Here is an 18,488-nt window from a genome sequence, read left to right as displayed (position 1 = left end):
AAGGTAACAGCATTTTTTGACGTATATGAATTACCAACATTCCGATTATTATCTTGTTTCCATGTATTCCAAATTTCATATGCGTTTCCACATACGATTATGTCAGGTCTCATATACGTGCTAGATACGTTTATTACCAGTTTCATCAATATTTCATATATATTTAAATCAAGTTTCATATACGTCTTAGATACCTTTAAGTCCAGTTTCATAAATATTTCAAATATATTTAGTTCAAGTTTTATATGCGTTCATATACGTTAATTTCAATTTTGCGTATACGTTTAATATACGTTCATCAACGTAGCAATATTATACAGCTGTTTGCTGTTACAATAGATTTTTTATTCTTTATTTTTTTATTTTTTTTATTCTGTCCAGCTTCTTCCTTCCATCTCGGTCGCAGTCCCTAATATCCAATTTATTTTCCGATTCCTATTTCATGCTCCGACCTCGTTTCAATCTCTCTCTCCCCTCCCCCCTTTTCCTTTATCCATAAGAGATGACTAACTTGGCAAACTTCCCCATATCTGTCACAAAACTTCCCCTTTGCCAATAACTAGATCGCCCAACCCTATAAACCTGTATTATTTATGCAAAAGTGGGGGTGGGGGTGGATTCTCAACCACGGGCACGTATTCTGCCTGGAGTGTGTAGTGTGTGTGTATGTGTTTGATTGTTTGTGTGTGTGGGGTGGTATGAATGTTTGTTGTACGTATGTTACTGAATGGGCGAAACCTTGTCTTCTAAAGTGATTGACTGGGAATAATGTATGATTTCAGTAGAGTATTCTGCCCTGAAGGCGAGAAACTTTGCCTTCTAACGTATGATTTCAATAGAGTATTCTACCTGAGGTGTGTGTTTGTTTGTTTGTGTGCGTGTGTGTGTGTGTGTGTGTGTTCGTGTGTGTGTGTGTGTGTACGTTACAGAAAGTGCGAACCTTCCCCTCCAAAGTGATTGGCTGGAACTAATGCATGATTTCGAAGTCACTCTCCTCTCAATTAGCTTCTGCTAGCAATATGGTGGATGGGGAATTTCCTTATACTTACCTCGTTAACTAATTGGAGACCAATGTTATTATTACCCTCTGGAAGGTTGGTTAAAAGCATATAGTGAGACAAAACTTGCCTTATATAAATATTTTTTTCAACTTTCATGGTCTGTGGATGATATGAAATTTTTGGTTTTAATTTCAGTCTTGTTTAGTTTATGATATATATGTATATATTATATATACTATAAGTATATATATATATATATATATATATATATATATATATATATATAGGATATATAGATATATAGTATATATGATATATATCTATCTATATATATATATATATATATAGATAGATATATATCTATTATATCTATATATCTATATATCTATATATATATATATATATATATATATATATATTATATATATAGATATATATATAGATATATATATCTACATATCTATATCTATATCTATATATATATATATATATATATATATATATATATATATATATATATATACGTATATATATATATATATATATATATATATATATATATATATATATATATATATATATATATATATATATATCTATATATATATAGAGAGAGAGAGAGAGAGAGAGAGAGAGAGAGAGAGAGAGACAGAGAGAGAGAGAGAGATATATATGTATATATATATATATATATATATATATATATATATATATATATATATATATATAGTATATATATATATATACATAAACTTTACAATCCATTTCGATATGTCTTTCCTTTTGCACGTATAGTTTCATATCACAACAAGAGAACAATTCCGGCCATTGTATACAGAAAAAACGCTGACTTCAGCCAACAGTATTGACCAAGAATTCAATTCAGTAGAGAGATAAGAATAAAATTCAGTCCTTATGGAGAGTTTGCAAAACGCAGACAATAACTTGGAGATTCAAATAAATCCTTACTCCCTTAATAAAAGAGAATGAAATATCTGATTTTTTTTTATCCTTGGACGAGCCTGCTCTCGCAAGCTGGGTTGTGGATGAAGAAAATGACAAGAGTGATGTGAATAACAAAAAGAAAAATAAAGCTTTTATTGCGTTTATTAGGAGGTAAACGGTTCGCCATTTTCAGAAGCGAGGATTTTCAGTTTCTGTCATCAGTTGTGTGAACACAAGTACTGATATTGTTTTTATTCTAGTAGAATATTTAAAATTTTCCTTATTCAGTCACGGAATGAAGGTTTTTTTAGCATAAAGGAAGGGAGAAGCCGTTGATTGAGCTACTAATACTTCTGATAGTAGTAGCACTAGTAGAAGTATTAGCATTATTATGAGCTTCATCTCTATGATAAAAAACTAATACCCAAGTTTAAAATCATGAATTATAATTGTAAATATCACCGATTCCATGTGTATTCTACAATAAAACTCTTTCACAGAATAATGTGGAGAGAGAGAGAGAGAGAGAGGAGAGAGAGAGAGAGAGAGAGAGAGAGAGAGGGCGAACGGTTGGCAGATAATTTTAGACTCATTTCTCATGTCGACAGACGAGAATGGAAGATGTTCTCTTGAGAATATCAGTGTTGGATGTAACCGACGCCAGGCAGGGATGGGTAAGAAATAAGAGACTGAGATCTCTATTTTTGGAGAGAATGTCTTATGGGAAAAGCTTAGGATTCCCTTTTTTTAAGTGATATTTATATCATTCAGCTCTGAATCCTCCTCCTATTTAAATACAACGGGGACTGTACATTTATCTTCTATTCAAATACAGAGGTAAATGTAAATTTATTGTTTATGAGTGTAAGGTGTCCACGTTTGTATGGTCATGCACCAAGTTATGAAAATTCAGGTAGCCGTTCAACATTGAAACACTACAAATCCTGCATTTATTGTTAAAGCTCAAGTTTTGTTATACATAAATGTATCGACATTACAACGTCACTGGTCAGACAGCATAAATGGAAACGAAACATTTAGAAGTTAAATAACGTATCGAGGTATGTACGTGACGAATGACGTAACTTCATGAATTGAAACGTGAACCTGAAACATATAATTTCTGTCTAGCAATGTAGATGAATTCATTATTTGAAAGACAAATTATCTTTTTAACGAAATTCATCAAGTAACATTCCTATTTTCTCTCCCTCTCTGTTTATGTGTATAATAATTAAATTGCAGGAAGTTTTAGAAACTTATACATTTTGATAACTTAAACAAACTGTAATTTACAGATTTTCTTAGGCCGTGGAAGTCTCATGTTCTGCCATTTTTGTAACGCTTTTGGCCAACAGAGGGCGTTTCCTACTTTGTCATACTTGCTAATAGATGGCGATTTCTATTTTGTTTTACTTACCAGTAGATGGGGTTTTCTAATTTATTATACCTGCCGGTAGATGGCGTTTTATATTTTGTCATCCTTGCCAATAGATGGCGTTTTCTACTTTGTCATACTTGCCAATAGATGGCGTCTTCTACTTTGTTTTATTACCAATAGATGGCGTCTTCTACTTTGTTTTATTACCAATAGATGGCGTTTTCTACTTTATTATACTTGCCGGTAGATGGCATTTTCTACATTGTCATACTTGCCAATAGATGGGGTTTTCTACTTTATTATACCTGCCAATAGATGGGGTTTTCTACTTTATTATATTTGCCAGTAGATGGCGTTTTCTTCTGTTTTACTTGCCAATAGATGGCGTTTTCTACTTTGTTTTACTTGCCAATAGATGGCGTTTTCTACTTTGTTTTACTTACCAATAGATGGCGGTTTCTACTTTGTTGTATTTTACCTGCCTAGTTTCTAGACTCCTTGGAATTGGAAGACTGTTCTAGAAGAATTTACAGAAAGGAGCCAATTTTTAATAGGAGCAGTGTTAGAGCCATATATTTTTAACTGCCTGAGATTTTGATAACATTTGAGAGAGATGGTGTTACATGGTTTTACAATATTAATATTAAATATTAAAGTTCTGGGTGAGTTAAGTTCCTTTTTGTGGTTTTGAGTAAGCCAAGTTCCTTTTTATGGTTTTGAGAAAGCTATGTTCCTTTTTATGGTTTTGGGTAAGCCCAGTTTCTTTATACATTTAGGTAGGCCAAGTTCCTTTTTATGCTTTTAGGTAAGCCAAGTCCCTTTTTATATTTCTGGATAAGCCAAGTTCCTTTTTATGATTCTGGGTAAGCCAAGCTCCTTTTTATTGTTTTGGGTAAGCTAAGTTCCTTTATACTTTTGCGTTGGCCAAGTCCCTTTTCATATATTCGGATAAGTCAAGTTCCTTTTTATGTTTTGGGTAAGCCAAAGGTAGTTCTAAAGAATAACTCCGCACGGACTACAAGAAACTTAACCGCGAATATGACGTCCACTAGGGATTTGGGCATCCAGTGTATTTCGCTGTGTTTAGTACTTGCCGCTGGGGGTTAATTACAGTCGACCGGCCAAAAATAACGGTAAATTCTTAAGCTACCCGAATACTATAGGAAACTGTAATTTCCAAAGAAATACCTGACGCAGAGTTATTATTTAGATTTACCAAACCAAATTCCATTTTGTAATTTTGGGTAATCCAAATTCCTTTTTGTATTTTTGGTCCACTAGAGATTAAGCCGAGTTTGCAATACACGAGCTCTTGATTAAATGTGCTGGACTATACAGTATGCAGTGGCTGTAACTTTGCAAAGTTTAATAATTATTTTCCCCCTGCGAATACCCCAAATCTGCAAGTAAAATGTGCTTTCATTCAAGTTTTCGCAACGAAACCTCTCCGAATCAGGTAAGGGTGTATAGATTTTCCTTTGTGTAGGTCTTTGGGTGTATAGATTTTCATGTGTAGGTCTCTTTTTAAGTTTGTGCTGATAAGATTGGATATTCAGAAACCTAAAACTGGTGCAGTACAGGTGTTAGCGAAAATATAAGAAAGTTAAATTTATTTTATCGAAACTGATGACTGTGGCCATGAAAATATTTATTGCTTTATTCAAGCAAACTTGTAAGCTGTGATGAGTTTGGTAAAATGGTTTGATTTTTATAAATTTCTGAATTATAGCTGGAAAGCTTCCGAGAGCTTTAGTGAACCAAGTTATTGGGGTAAGTACGGCTCAGCTTGGATTGTAAATGCAGGCTTTACTACTTTGGTTAAACTTAGTAGATACCATAAAATACGAAAATGGCTTCCCTGCTTATTGTTAGGTTAATTTTTAATATTATTATATTTGTCGAAAGTATAATATCTTGACATAAACCTTAAAAATAACTATATTGGAAGGATCTTGCGCTTCAAATAAAAGATAGCCTCTTAAAGCAATATATTTGTTTAATTGTTCGAATGCTTTGGCTTAAATGTGAATGAAAAGGGGTCACAATAAAAGGAAGTGTAACTGTCTACAACTTGTTGGTGACATGGCATTTTTTAAGTGTTGGTGACTGTTTAACTGCTATTTCGTGATATTTGGAAAAAAAATAAACAGCCTGAATTAGGGAATTTTATAGGTAAAGTTTTTTATATTTAAAATTTGGTAGATCTATATTACTATTCCGCACCGGCCTAGACCATGGTAGTTGCGGTGTTTCTATGCAGTTTTACCCCCTGAACAAGAACTGTAAGTAATATTTATTCGGACGACTGTAATTAACCCCCAGGGGCCAGTACTAAACACGGCGAAATACATTGGACGCCCCACACCCTAGTGGATGTCGTATTCGCGGTTACGTTCCTTGCAGTCCGTGTGGAACTATTCTTTAGAATTACCAAATTTTTATTTGTGGCATCAGTATTCTCACTTAGTCCTTACAATATTCTGCATTAATTTAATATTCTGTACCTGCAGACTGAACCTTGCATATGGTGAGAATTAAACTTGTCCCATGCAGTTAGTATTCCACACTTTTAAGATTAGTGCCAAAAGAATTTAATGTATCCTAAATCTTAACTGACTTCCTATTTCAATTTCAGATAGGATGGCAAATGCAAAGCATGTATCCTTTGAAATCTGTTCTAAGGAGTTGAACGAATTTCGTTGGAGCCAACAATCCAGATTGATTCCTCAGATATGTAAAGTAAGTTGCTATGTTGGGTTTTGTCAGAAATAAACCTTAGTATTGGTAACTGAAATATGGATTCACAAGAGCAGCCATTAGATTGTGATGCATATAGATAAGGTCAGTAAAGCATTAGGTGAAATAGAAATAATTATTAATTTGAACCTAAGACCTGTCTGTTATTTAGGTGTTAAACTATCAAAACAATTTTAAATTGTGTGACTTGTAATAATTTCATTCAGATTTTCCCTGATAAGTAATAATTCAGGAGTATCTTTGTAAAGCATAGCTCCAGAATATTTTGATATCAAAATCCTCAGGCTTCCTTCACAAGCTGCTCCCTTAGAATGTTGTTGCAAGGTAAGAATAATCATATGATCCTTAAAGGTAAGGTTTTTAGTCTCCATTGTCAGGAACTCCACATGTAAATCCTCAGGCCAACATTGATCATGCCTGAATGTGGCAATACTTGGTGTTTTACAAGTTTGTAAAAGCATTAATATGAGATATTACGTGGCATTGTTGCCAGTCTAAAGGGTTCCTTTTTTTTCAATGGGTATCGGGTGGTTTTCATATAGAATTATAATGGGTAACTTTTATAGACTTTAAATTTAATTTTTGAATTTTTTTATTTTATTTTTTTGCCCGTGGTAGGTGCTATGAGTTAGTTCAAGGAAAGTTTTGAAAGGCTATTTAGTACAATGAGATTGGCACTATCGTCATGATGTATGTCAGTTTTATAAAAACTTAAAATTAGTTTTTGAGGTTTATTCATTTAAAAATTTTCCTATTACTTCAGCCATTAAGGATTTTGCCATTAGTTTATTACCATGGTACCTAAAAATGAAGGGAGCAGAGTGTCACTGTGTGTTTTATCAAGCTTTGTGGGTGAAAATAGAGGGATTGTTCAGTGTCCAAGACCTGGACTTGAGTTGTACGTATGGCTTTAGATGAAATTTGAGAAAAGCAGTACTTCTGCCATTTCAAACATATAATACAGCGAGCCATTACTAGCATAGGGTTCGCATACAAAAAAGAACTTAGGAATCTCGTTGTCTAAAGTACTGCCAATCCCCCATATCGTTTATTGCTATAAATAGGAAATTCTAGTCATTTTCTCAAATGCCCAACCAGAAGAATACCTTCATATATCTGAATTAATTCATCCCACCTGAAAACTGGTGCTAATCATTCAGGTGGAGATTTACAACAGCTTTGGTAATTTTTAAGCGCCTTCTGGCAGAACTTTGAAAACCAAGTAACGTGTTGAAACTGACTGTTATGACTGAGACAAAAAATATTTCAAATACCTTAAATTAAATGCTTTGTGTATTCAGACTTAGCTTCACAGAACACACATTCAACTGTCGACTAGAATGAAAGCTCTGTGTAGAGTAATTCATATTTTTTTTCCGTTAAGATAACGTATGTGGTTCCTAATTTGTACTAATTTGCTATTTGTTCAATTTCAGGTAATTGATCAACGGAAATCATGAATTCATGGAAATCTGTCTGAAGTAATTTATAAAATTTCGTCGAAATTATCGCACAGGAAGGATTCATCGTCAGATATGCAACGTAAGTTACTATTCGGGTTACATTGTTGCAAATAAACCTTTTGAGTATTAGCTGGAAAGCTGGATGGCAAGCTGATTTTAAGTATGAGGAGGTGACTAAAAGGAAAATTTTAAAGTTAGTCAACCATAGGTAGAGTTGGTTAAAATGTTCAATGAATGCAATAGTCAAATGATAATCTTTAGAATCTTAAGTTTGGAATAGCATGGAGTTAGATTTTTCACAAGAGCAGCCTTTAAGATTTAAGATTACAGTGTTTATAGAATTGGTGTGTACATTGCAGAATGCAATGTACACACCTGACGCTCTGTATCCAACGAGGAACTTATTAATGTTTAAAGCATTACTACAATAAGTTTGAGAATACCTAGAGACATAGTGCTTTTCCCATGCTGTATTGTAGTTTATCAAAAGATTATGTAACCATTGTAACCAATTGCTTTGCTTTCTAATATGCAAAACCGCTTGTTTCAAAGAAACTGAACTTGTAGATAGGTTTCTCTGAGCTGTATTGACAACTAACTTGGAAAACGCAACCAAGGTTGGTCTTTTGGTCATTTCGGCAGAGGAGTAAAGTATTTTGATACTCGTAAATACTTTGTTAACCAAACACAATAGCATAGTCAGCGAGATCCTGCAGCCTTTTATGACAATTAGGTAATGATTTATTGTAAATGCTGGTGTAGCATGTCATAATCCCACGTTCAGACTTTTTCCGGTACGTAGATAAATAATAATTTTCTTTTAGTGTTCAAAATCTTATGGCTAGGTGTTTCATATCTACATTCCAGGCTGCGTACGAAGCTGTATATCTTAACAAAAATTTTCAGGCTTGCTCTAGTGCAGGTACTTCATCTGAAAATCTGGCCGTCTAGGTTATAAAGAAAATGCTTCAATTTATTGCCAGCGATTGCCATTTCTAGATGCTTCATGAAAGTAAGATGCTCAGATAAATGAGTATTGCTAGACCTTTTCAAAGTTAATGCCTAAATCAGCTATATCCAAGCATATCATAGAAATCACCATGGCTACTTTGACACAGTTGTTGCTACTTTATATCATGAAAACCGTCAGGACTGTTATAGTCTGTTGCCAGGTATTTAAACTCATCAACCCTACTTATGAAGTTAATACCTGAATCTGCTTTTCCCAGGTATTTCATAAAATCTTCAAGCCAACTTCATGAAGTTAATGCCTGAATCTGCTATTCCCACGTATAATCTAAAAACCGCCAAGCTGAATTCAACCTGGTGTTTCATAAACTCTACAGGCCTACCTAAAAGTTATGCCTGAATCTGCTATTGCCAGGTATTTCGTAAAGTCTTCAGGTCTACTTCCGATGTTAATGTCTAAATCATAACATTTTCAGGTCTACTTCCGATGTTAATGCCTAAATCTGCTGTTGCATTTCATATAAAATCTAAAGGCCTAATTACTGAAGTTAATATTCTATTGCAATTCATAAAAAAATCCCTAGGCCTAATTACGAAGTTAATAGCTAAATCAGCCATTGCACTTCGTAAAATTTTCGATGTTAATGCCTAAATCTGTAGTTTCATTTCTTATAAAATCTAAAGGTCTAATTACTGGAGTTAATATCCTGTTGCAATTCATAAAAACTACATAGGCCTAATTACGAAGTTAATACCTAAATCAGCTATTGCATTTGATATAAAATCCAAAGAGAATTATATTTTGTAGTTATGCTCATGGTCTGGGTATTTTGGATATGCAGTTCTGTAGCTTTACTTTAGCGAATGTGCTGTACAAGTGGACAGTGTTAAACGTGTAGAGGTCTTGTTTAAGCTAAAATTTATTTTGAAAGCGAAAATTGTATGTTAAATATATGTAGAAGTCTCGTCTAAGTTGAATTTAATTTTGGATGCTAAAGTTGTATGTAAAATATATGTAGAAGTCTTGTTTAAGTTAAAATTTATTTTGGAAGCTAAAATTGTATGTTAAGTATATATAGAAGTCTCGTTTAAGTTTAAATTGATTTTGGATTCTAAAATTGTATGTAAAATATATGTAGAGGTCACGTTTAAGTTAGAATTTATTTTGGAAGCTAAAATTATGTTGACTATATGTAGAATTCTCGTTATTTTGGATGCTAATAATTTAACTATGTAATTTTGAAAAGAAGTTTTCGAATTTGGATTACCAAGGAAGTCTGTGCCTATGTCTTGGAAATTAGAATAATTTCGATGTTTTGAGGGTCATTTTGTTAGAATATCAATATACTAAAAATGATTTTTCTTTCAGGTTTTATCTTTTGGCCAAGAAAATCAAGCACCAATAAAATAGGGAATGTAAAGATAGGTTGACTGCATCACCTGCCATGAAGACTATTCCTGATTACAACTATCAGATATAATATTTGTTTATCAGATGTAACTCAATATTTGTTAAGTGTAATTTAGTATTCATGATTATCAGACATATTTTTCTTTACATTATCAGATATATTATAATTTGTATAGTCATGCATCTTAAGACATTTATTCCTGATTACAATATCAGATATAATAACTCAATATTTGTAAACATTAAGTGTAATTTAGTCTTTTTGACTATCAGATATCTTAATTTTGTTATCAGATAAATTCTCATTTATATAGTCATGCCTGTAAAACATTTTCTGTACATGCAGAAATAGTAGAACAAAAATCATTTTTCTTTGAGCCTATAACAGGTCCTTTTAAGTTCAATTTTAGATTAGTATGCTGTCTTGTCATATTTTAAATGAAAATGGCAGTTGAAATGGTAATTGCCATTTGATTTATTTACAAAAGTTTGATAAGGGCTCTGCAATCACCCTTAGGATATGTATTTGAGAGACAGATTTCGTGGGTTTGACGGACTCTCGCTCTCTCTCTCCCCTTCTTCTTCTTCTTCTATTGCGGGGTCGATGTTTCTGAAAGCTTTTCTCCACCTGGCTCGATCGTTCACACAGTCGTTAGCCTCGTGTTTTTGTTTGTTTTTTGTTTTTTTTACTGAGCTGGCCTTATGCCAGCACGGGCTCTTGCTCATTGAGCAGCCAGTAAAAACAGTTTACCTCTCCAATCTTTTGTCATCCATTCACCCATCATCCCTTCAGTCTTCCATCCCCACTCCCACTGGGTACCTCCTGTTTCACTTTTCTACTTTCTCTTCTTACGCTTTCTTCTCCTTACTTTCTCATCTCTCCACTTTCCCTTCTCTCCACTTTCTCTTCTCTTCTCCCCAACTTTGTCTTCTCCCCACTTTCTCTTAGCCCACCCAACTTTCTCTTCTCCCTGCTTTCTCTTCTCCTTACTTTTTTCTCCCCACTTTTTCTTCTCCCCACTTTTTCTTCTCCCCACTTTTTCTTCTCCCTACTTTCTCTTCTCCCTTCTCACAACGTGGCCATACCACCCCAATCTTCTTATGTGAGCCTTATTTGATAGTTCTACCGTACTTGTGGTTATTCATTTTTATCCAAGCATTTTGATGTTTACCACATTCTATTTCTCATGTTATACAATCGAACGGCTACGTTTCCGTACCATTTATCGATACAGGTCCTTTCAACCTTGTTGATTCTGCTTTCACAAACGACACTTGACATCTCTCCCAATTTTTTCACCCATCTTGCGATGTGTGAGTTCTATCTGCATACAAATTTCCATCGCCAATTACTGTTGAATCAATATTTTGTTTTTATACTGTTCAGCAATGTCCCTTCCATACTAATCTGGGATTCTGGTCTTTATTGAAGCTGAGATTCTCTCTCTCTCTCTCTCTCTCTCTCTCTCTGGGATTCTGGTCTTTATTGAAGCTGAGATTCACTCTCTCTCTCTCTCTCTCTCTCTCTGGGATTCTGGTCTTTATTGAAGCTGAGATCTCTCTCTCTCTCTCTCTCTCTCTCTGGGATTCTGGTCTTTATAGAAGCTGATTCCCCTCTCTCTCTCTCTCTCTCTCTCTGGGATTCTGGTCTTTATTGGAGCTGAGATTCTCTCTCTCTCTCTCTCTCTCTCTCTTTTCTGGATTCTGGTCTTTATTGAAGCCGAGATCTCTCTCTCTCTCTCTGGGATTCTGGTCTTTATTGAAGCTGAGATATCTCTCTCTCCCTCCCTCTCTCTCTCTCTCTGGGAATCTGGTCTTTATTGAAGCTGAGATTCTCTCTCTCTCTCTCTCTGGGATTCTGGTCTTTATTGAATCCGAGATTCTCTCTCTCTCTCTCTGGGATTCTGGTCTTTATAGAAGCTGATTCTCTCTCTCTCTGGGATTCTGGTCTTTATAGAAGCTGATTCTCTCTCTTTCTGGGATTCTGGTCTTTATTGAAGCTGAGATTCTCTCTCTCTCTGGGATTCTGGTCTTTACTGAAGCTGAGACATCTCTCTCTCTCTCTGGGATTCCGGTATTTATAGAAGCTGATTCACTCTCTCTGTCTCTGGTCTTTATAGAAGCTGATTCTCTCTCTCTCTCTTTGGGATTCTGGTCTTTATTGAAGCTGAGATTTTCTCTCTCTCTCTCTCTCTGGCCTTTGTAACGTAAATATCTCGTTCTTAAAAGTTCAACTAGATGAATTTCTATATTGTGTAGTTGCAAAATTATTCCAGAATCTTCAGTCTCTTTAGGAAAATATTCGAACACGTTGCACACTGGGCTCTTAAATAAAAAAAAGAGTTCTGTGATTTCTTTCAGTAAGAGTTTTAGTGCTATAAGCTCATTTTAACGTGACTTAAGATAATGAATCGAAAAAAACACTTGAATCACATATGCCAGTCAAGTATTGCAGTTTTGTCGTTAGTGGTGTGATTTGGGCAAATTTTTTTTTTTTTTTTTTTTTTTTGCTAATGTGTGTATTAAACGAAGTGGAAACATTATTGGGCAAGATTTTCTTTTTGTAATTATGTAACACTTGAGTTAGTCATTATGGTAACATTCGTTAGTATGCTTGCAATGCCATTAAAAGGTTTTCCTTCCACTATTTCTACATATTTCACAACTGCTTGATTCCATTGCTTTGTGCATTCAACAACAAAAATTAAGAAATATTTTGAAATTTGGTCTTGAGTCATTCATGTCGACATGATGTCTGAAAAGCATTTACCTTGTTTAAAAATTATAACTTTTGAGGCTATATTTGTTAGAGAAGTGTACAGAAATAGCTGTACATCGTGTTTCCATGTGTAAGCTTTTGTCAAGCAACGTTAAATCAGCAGCTTTCTTGTAAAGAATTTTGTAATCTCTGTAACACGGACACGTGTTTAAAAAAATCAACATAGAAAAGAATTAAGCCCAGTGAAGAATTTTATGTCGGTCTTGTACTATTTTTGCTATAAATATTGCGGGTATTTGGCAGGTAGTTTTTTTCTGAATATCAAGCAAGACTTCTTAAATGTAGTTTGATTAACGTTGTAATATCCATTCACCTTAAGTATTTTATTGATGTAAGGGTCGAACTCCTTTAGATTTTCAGTCAAGTCAATTTCACTTTGGAATTATGCCCTTAAATCGGTGTAATTTAGTATGCAATTTCTCTACAATCTCATCTTCATGACCTTAACATCTAACCAAAGTTTTGCATAATTATCCTTGAAAGTTTTGAGTAACTAGCTCTCTTAACTACTGCAAGCTAGAAGCAATATCCAGAACAAGAACTACTTCAAACTAGAAGCAATCTTCAAAAAAAAACTACTTCAAATCTCCGGAAATAGATCAATTTGCAGATTAGCAATCTCCAGAAATATATTTGCTGATTAAGACTAATGTAACAGGAAGCTTTTATGCATAATTTAATGTTAAAGAAACCCCACCGCACTGTAAAGTACTAAAATATGTTTTGAACAGTGGCCTAGAGTAGTTAAACTGTTTATTATTGGGTAAATGTTTTTTTTATTATTGGGTAAATGTTTTTGCCACAACGTGACGTCAGTGGATATGATAAAAGCACATGTAATGGAAACGCGATGTTTACATATAACCTTGATCTAAAATGTTAATTTGCTTTATTGTAAAACAAAAAAATGCGTTTTTGTGAAACTGTTCATTATTTGCATATTTTTTCAAGAACATTGTAACCATATCTAAATACTGCTACTTATAAAACTTAAAAAGTCTGAAGGATAACATAAACGCTGATCGGGTAAACATTTCTGTCTTGAAAGCTGTGGTTAACTATTTTTCGAAAATCTCGGCAACGAAATCAATGCCCAAATGAAGTCTTTATAGAGCTTATTTAAGGATTATCTCAAATGACAAAACTGGTAATATTTGCTGTACTGATAGTTCTAATATTGAAAATTTTTTTATAGTTTGACTGTATAAATGATTGAGATTTGTCAGTTTGTTCACGGTGCTCTTCATTTAGGTTACTGGTTTGGGTAAGCTTACTTTTTATAAGAAATATTCCCTTTACTGATAGTTTTCATATTGGATTTTTCAATACTTTTGACTACATAAACGATTGAAATTTGTCAAGTTTGTTCACGGTGCTTATCAATTAGGTCACTGGTTTGGGGTAAGCTAACTTTTTATAGGGAATATTTGCTTTACTGATCATTTTTATACTGGATTTTTCGATAGTTTTAACTGCATAAGTGATTGAAATTTGTCAGTTTGTTCTCAGTGCTGCTTATCAATTAGGTCACTGGTATGGAGTAAGCTTACTTTTATAGGGAATATTCGCTTTACTGATAGTTTTCATATTGGAATTTTTGATAGTTTTAACTGCATAAATGATCGAGATTTGTCAGTTTGTTCTCGGTGCTTGTCAATTACGTCACTGGTTTGAGTAAGCTTGCTTTTTATAGGAGGAATTTTGTCATTTGATCGAATCTGTCTTGCTTTAAAAATAATGCAGGTTTTGCAGTGAGTTGCATATAGCTTCAAATTTCAATGGATCTGGTTTAGGACTTGGAACGGGGTCTAGGAACTCCAGCGGGTCTCAAAAGTGTTGGGTCTTGTAGCAAAATCACCATGGTGGTGCCCGATGGCTTGAGCTTAGACCCTGGCAGACGTACGTTAACCATATACATTTCTTTTACTGAGCCATTCTTCGCACCATATTCTCTTCTTTTTCATCACACACAAAGCAATGATCATGCTACACACAATCTTCTTTGCAGTAGGCACATGGTTTATCGTACCGCACTGAACACACTACTGGCATCGTCGGGCACGCCCACCTCTCCATCGCCTCACCCGTGTGGACAACATACAGGGGCAAGCCCGCCAGAATTTGCCAGTCAACCCCGGAGCACGCCGATCAGGCCCGCTCGTGTGGACAGGCCTTAAGATTGTGTAAAAGTTAAGAATATTCTTTTAGGGCGTAATTTTGGGTTATCTTTGTTATGGTAAGTTGGCTTTATGACTGAGGTAAGGAAGTTAAACACTTTTCGGGCTTTATCTTATAAAAGTGTCGGGCGTATTTTCAAAGTTGAAAGAAATGTGGGTTAGTGTTGGATGACACTTTTGTCATTAAGCCTATAAAAAAATTATAGAATGGCAACTTAAGCAATGAGCAATAATTAGGTAATTTGGGAATGATAAGCAATTCATGATAAAATGGTTATCACAAGAAAGCTGTAATTAGGTAGACTTAATTTGGGGTCGGGAAAATATTCTAAAAACCGTAATTTAGCAATGGGGTGTTAATTAGGTAAACGTAATTAGGAAATAAGACAAATTATAAAAGCGTATATATTACTATATCCGTAATTATTCAAAGTACGGTAGTTTCTGCTTGTAATGAAATTGGTAGTTAGGCAACGTTTAGGGTTAAATGAGTGATCAGAAAGGGAAAGCGCACATGAAACTAGGTGGTGCTTGTAAGTGATCAGTTATATAAAAAAATGAATAGGGAATGAAATTATTAAAAAATTTAATAGGGAATAGTTTTTAAAAAGTTAATAGGGAATAGAATAAGAAATGAATAGGGTATAGAATAAAAAAAGTTGAGAGTAGAATTTAAAAGTGAATAGGGAATAGAATAAAAAATTGGACTCATTTCAGTTTTTTTAAGCATTAGGTATTTTAAGTGTTATCTGGAAGATAATGTAACGGGCCTGAATTTATTTATCTTTTTAAAAGTAGTTTAGCTATGTTCTATTTTTCCGAGCCTGGTTGCTTGTACCTTTCTTAAATATTTTTCTTTTAAGTAAACCACAAATTAATTCAGACTAAAGTTCAGGACTAGTAAAGCCAGATTTCAGATGATAGAATATTAGTTAAGCATTTGATGTCTACAATAGCACCTGCAGTTTTTGTCTGCGTTAGCTCAGTTAAATTTAAGAAATGTTTGTTGTATTTATATTTGTGAATAAATCTGAATAATATATATTTAACGAGTAAACCTCATGCCAAACAAAACTCCCAAAATGTTTACCTGATCAGCTTTTAGTTATTCTTTGGGGAAAAAAAATGTAAGTTGACGTACTGAAACAAAGGTTCAGAATGATCGCTTATTTAGAATTAAGCCTCAGCAGCTTGCTATTAATTCTGAATACTTGAAGTAACAAGAAAGATTAAAGTATGTCAAGTAATACGCAAAGTTCTTGAGGGAAAGTAAATCACATGTATTTGGATATCAGTAACAAAGTCATTAGTAAATGTATAAAAAAATCAGATCTTGATATTCGGCCATTTAATTCAGGCAATGCTCCGCTCTGCTCCATATAGAGACTTTCAGAGTGTTTGATTTAATAATTTAAAAAAATCCTATTACGGAGGCAAGATGGGGCAGTAAGAACTACTATTGTCGTCATTCTCTGAACAAAAGTCGTGACACTTCTTGTGGTTCATATGGAGGTTTTGATTCGAAAAAAATTAGGCAGGAAAACTGCTCATGATGTCTGACACACTGGTCTAATACAATAAGTTTTCTTCTTAGATCTGGCGATCTTAGAACCTCGTTATTATTATTAGCCCCCGGCCGAAGTGTTGTACCTACTCGGTATACCCTATTAAGTTGCACAGTTTATGTAAGTACCTCCTCCTGTACGGTCAAGGATACAATAAAATTCAGTAGACACAGTACTTTTATTTCCCATTTTCTTTTTTCCAATTTTTTTTATTTCCCATTTTTTTTAATTTCCCATATTTTTTTTACCCCATCGAAGCCAGCATTGCAGTGACTGAAGGAGTAGGGACGAGTGAGTGTTCTCGGCAGAAGGCAACTGAGTAGGTGTCAATCATCCATTCGAGTTAAGGGGTCAGTTTGTGGATTTTGCAGCCGTGGAGTTTTTCAGCGGTTGCTTGACTACTCTGTACAGGAGATTCCCGTTTTCTTTCTCGTTTTCCCTACGTGAAGCACCCCATTCTCTCTCCGCCAGTGCTGAAGCCTTTGCCCATTTTCTATGACAGAAATCGAGTAGTGAACTCTTGGAGAAAATTTACATGGGGCCAAAGGCAGTAAAGTTGCCAGATATCTATAGGATACTTGAAAAAACATTTCTTGTTCACTTATCACGGCTTCAGTGACTTCAATCACTTGGCTGACAACACAGTCTAACATGGTCAACTTCGGTGGTTTTCATATTGTCCTAATTGCTTTGTATTCTTAAGAGATAAAAGAACGTCAGGTATATAATATGAAACATAGCAAATTAAGAGAAAAATTTCTTTTATTGGGAGTCAGTTGTAGACAATGGATTCAAATGTACATAATTACGATCTTGCAAGAGCTCTAGTCAGTACATTAAATAAGTATATGCGCTTAATCACTTCATAACAATTTATTTTACAGTTAATGTACTTTACTATAGTTTATTAAACTATACAAGCAGCCAAATTAAAAAAATAATTTCACAAGCTACTTCAACGACCACCAACATATTGTTTAAAACCAAAATACTTTCAAATAACTACTTTAGTCAAGAAACAAGCTTCTTAAAGGGGCCATCAAACTGTCAACATCTTAAAAAAAAAAAAAAAAAAGCCATCTTTTGAGTCGCCTATGCATTTGCAACACCATTTATCACACGTACTAGCCAGATTGGACATTAAGCCATTTCCAATACAAGTGGCCTAAGGATCACTTAAGTTTTTTTTTTTCTGCTAAATTTTCCAGTACGAGTGAAACTTCACCTATACAGTCTAGAGGCTATACATACCTAACAATTCACTTTCCAATCTTCGAGCTACGGTTAATCTAGTCCAAATAAGAAAACGAGTCTAATATTCTCGGAGGCTAAAGTACTCGTTCAATAGTGGAGGAATCTTTTTAGCTAAAGATAAAATATATATACAGAATAAAAAGAAGTTATGACCAAACGTAAAACCGTTCCGTGGGAATTGCCTAGTTTTTTATAGAATTTCTGAATGATTAAATTCAGTGCCTGGAGTTGTTCCTAACCAAAATTGTCCTAATTATATGACGATAAACGGCAAGAAATAACAATACCTGCAATTATAGCATTGGACGATTCTCAGTCACCTATGACAAAGAAATAATAGTTTATATTTTGATTTGTTTTCTACCTATCGCCAGAATTTTTCCTAATTTTTTTGGTTAACTTTCTTTAATTATCTTTTGGGACAGTAAAACACGAGAGAGAGAGAGAGAGAGAGAGAGAGAGAGAGAGAGAGAGCTATTGTCCCAATAAATGAAGAAAGCTTATATAGCATAGCAAAGATACAGGCAGAAATATATGAGAGAGAGAGAGAGAGAGAGAGAAATGGAACGTAAGTAGCATATCAAAAATAAACGAGAGAAAAATGGATAGGGGAGAGAGGGGAACTTAGATGGCATGGCAAATATAGAAACAAAAATGGAGAGAGAGAGAGAGAGAGCTGTCCCAACTAATGAAGAGAAGTTTGATAGCATATCAGAGATGGACAGAGAGAAACAAGGATAAAATGAGAGAGAGAGAGAGAGAGGAGAGAGAGAGAGAGAGAGAGAG

At 34.2% G+C, this 18,488-nt stretch overlaps 1 long non-coding RNA gene across 1 annotated transcript; it reads left to right on the top strand.

The window, feature by feature from the left end:
• The first annotated feature begins 3,854 nt into the window (after positions 1 to 3,854).
• On the top strand, positions 3,855 to 9,570 carry LOC135196567 (uncharacterized). Its single transcript, XR_010310422.1, has 4 exons — positions 3,855 to 3,989; positions 5,963 to 6,066; positions 7,521 to 8,951; positions 8,993 to 9,570. It is a non-coding gene; the product is annotated as an uncharacterized LOC135196567 (long non-coding RNA).
• The last annotated feature ends 8,918 nt before the right edge of the window (positions 9,571 to 18,488 follow it).

The sequence above is a fragment of the Macrobrachium nipponense genome, chromosome 23 (genome assembly GCF_015104395.2).
Source record: "Macrobrachium nipponense isolate FS-2020 chromosome 23, ASM1510439v2, whole genome shotgun sequence".
NCBI lineage: Eukaryota > Metazoa > Arthropoda > Malacostraca > Decapoda > Palaemonidae > Macrobrachium > Macrobrachium nipponense.
This window is presented reverse-complemented; position numbering and strand designations above follow the sequence as displayed.